We start from the raw sequence: 3,084 nt of genomic DNA on the forward strand, positions 1-3,084 counted from the left end.
CAGCTCCAGCGCGACGGGTGAAAAAATAGCCTTGCTCGTAACAACACGGTGTTGCGTGCTGAGCACAACTGTGTTGTTCTCGACACGACACGACACAACTGGAAACTGTGTCGGGTTACTTGCTTACTTAATGGTCCCGCGTCGATTCTCCGGCGCATAGGGCCGTGGTAAAAGACCTCCATGTCGTGACTGGTGGTTCTCAAACCTTTCACTGACTTCATTTCATCCTTCACAATTTGCCCTTGAACTAACGCGAATTTATGAAGACGTGTCTGTACTTCTTAACAACTCTTTTCTAACTGACTGTTTCCAGTCCAGTTCGGGTCTCTTTCTCTCAAATAAACTACTCATTTAAATTGGGAACAATCTCCTCAAGCTTTCTCTCCATTTTGCTGTTCTATCAATTCTCTCTTTCGAAATGGATTCGTACATAGTAGATGGATTCTGAACTTTAAAGGCACTCTAAATAATTATTCAACGATTTTATTGCAGTTTTTCAATTATTATTATTTTTTTAATTTTTGTTATTAAATCTTGAATTATATTTTTCTTTATTCTTCCTTATAATCAATATTATCTACATTTTCGTTATTTTTCTAATTTTCGTCGTTAAATCTTGCATTATATTTTTCTTTATTCTTTATTATCATCTATATTCTTTACACTCCACTGTTGACTATTCGAAGCCAGCGTCTTCACTTGGTTCCAGTCAAGATTCTCGTCGACAGTTGGATTTCAACGACTAGGCTTCGCCGCCACGAGTTTCTGAACCTGCCTCTCCTTCGATGTCCCTCTGGATTCCATTCGAGCGCCTCTCTGCCAATCTCGTTCTCATCTTTTCGCAGCGTATGCCCAATCCATCGTCACTTACGTTCCCGAGTCTCGATTTCTAGCGCCCTATGATGACACCGGCGATGTAGTTCCTGATTTGAGATCCAGATGGAAGACCACCGAGCACGGATGATACTCCGCAGACAGCGATTCACAAATCCTTGCAGTTTTCGTGTCGTTACTGCATATGTGCACCAAGTTTCACACCCTTACAACAATACGGATTTGACGTGACCGTCAGATGTTTCAGAGACCTGCAAATGTAAATCGGGCCTTTCTAATCCGGGTTTCGATGTCCTTTCTGGTACCACCATCAGGCGTAATCTGGCTATCAAGATACTGGAAGCACTCCACTTTCTCAACTTGTTGTCCAGCTACCACGAAATTAAAAGGATTTACTGTGTTGATTCCCATTGACTTGGTCTTTCCGATATTGATTTTGAGACCTGCTGCTGTGGAGCTTTCGGTGAGGTCGTCGAGTTTGCTCTGCATGTCTTGTTGTGTTTGGGCGAGCAAAACAATATCGTCTGCCAGGTCAAGGTCGTTTAGCTGCCCCATTGTCGAAGGACTGTGTCAAACTGAGATGTCGCTCTCAGAAATGTATGTGTCGGCACTCCAGGGTTTGTGTTGCACGATATGCTTTGTATTGTGTTGTGTTTTTGTCGGTCTCTTCTTACATGTATTCCGGCATCCGTGTACCTGGTCAGCTTGCAACTGATTGAACATTCTTATTATCTAGTTAATTATAAATGGAAACACATCTTACCTGTCGACAACTTGCGAGATTCGAACCTAAAGTTTTTTTTTTCGATACCGGGAATCGAACTCAGTACGCTTGGCAACCCAAATCAGACTTGCACCAGCATATCCGCTAGACCACGTTAGCGCTATCCTCTGGTTTAATTTTTCTTCTTCTTAATCAAAATGAATGACAGAATTTTAGCAGATTTTTAAAATGAGATTAAGGTAGGTAATTGAGTTATTTGTCCATTAATAAGTATTGTACGCTAACCTATTCCTTAAAGTTTTGTTCGTTAACCCATTCCTTAAAGTTCAGGCATCTCCAATACTTCAAGCATATCTATATTTTCGCGTGTGCTTTCACAATTTTTCCCGGTGAAACATGTCTCTCTGTTACCGTACTACAGAGCAGGAAGGTACCGGCGCTGTTGTCGCCGTCGTCGTGGGCTCGAAGTTCTGAACTTCCCGCAAGCGCACGTAGGCACTCACTCAGTAAGTAGCTGCATAAGTGCGGTCAATGCGAATTCACTGTCACGGTCGCCAGTTGTGCTCGCAGTGCTGTCAGCTGCTTTGTGGGAAGTTGGGTGGGCTGGCTGGCTGGTGGAAGAACTTTTTCGCAACATTGATTACATCGCGTCATAATAGCTGTAATTGGGCATCTGATCAGTACCTGGTAGTGCTGCTGCATTTATCGATCAGCAGATCGGGGGACAACACAGGTAGTGGCGATGCACTTTTGGGACATTCTTCTTTGGTTGCATGTAGAAGGGGAAAGGGTGAAGGATTTTCTCGTTTTTTCTCCTTCGGAGCTGCTAACATTATCGGCTTGTAGAGTTAATCAACTACCGGTTCGATAGTTTGATTATGATGGGCTTACGTCATCACTCAAACCGGGTGACTCCGGTGTTTGAGTTTGATGCATTCCGATTGATTGCTGCTATCGATGCAACCAATGATTTATAGGAAGAACGTGCCATAAGTAATTTCCTCGTTCTCGCCTTCAGCATGAACATAGCATTTTAATATTGCACTAGTATTATGTAGTATGTACTCCATTAAAAAATTACTCGTCAAACAACTGTCTTCATAATATGCCCATTTATTTTTTAGAGATGTTAAACAGAAGTTTCTACATTTAATTTACAGGGCTGGTAGCGAGTCACTTTTTAGTGACTTGGTCACTTTTTTTGGGTCAGTCACTAAAAAGTCACTTTTTTCATCATTTGGTCACTAAAGTCACTATTTTCCGAAAAATGGTCACTTTCATCACCAAAAGTCACTTTTTTCCCCGAAAATAAACCAATGGAAGAGTAATTTGAATTGCGCGTGTTAATATTGACGGTAGTAACGGTAAATTACTTGATCAGTCAGTCAGAAATTTTTTTCGCCTCCGGCGGAATTTCGGCATAAATAACCCTTGGCTTGAGACATTTCGATCTACGACATTATTTGACGTTCATGAATTGAAACTAACTTTGATTGTAGATTTTAAATTTTAGTTCAATCAACCTT

This window comes from Uranotaenia lowii, chromosome 3 (assembly GCF_029784155.1).
Source record: "Uranotaenia lowii strain MFRU-FL chromosome 3, ASM2978415v1, whole genome shotgun sequence".
Taxonomy (NCBI): Eukaryota; Metazoa; Arthropoda; class Insecta; order Diptera; family Culicidae; genus Uranotaenia; species Uranotaenia lowii.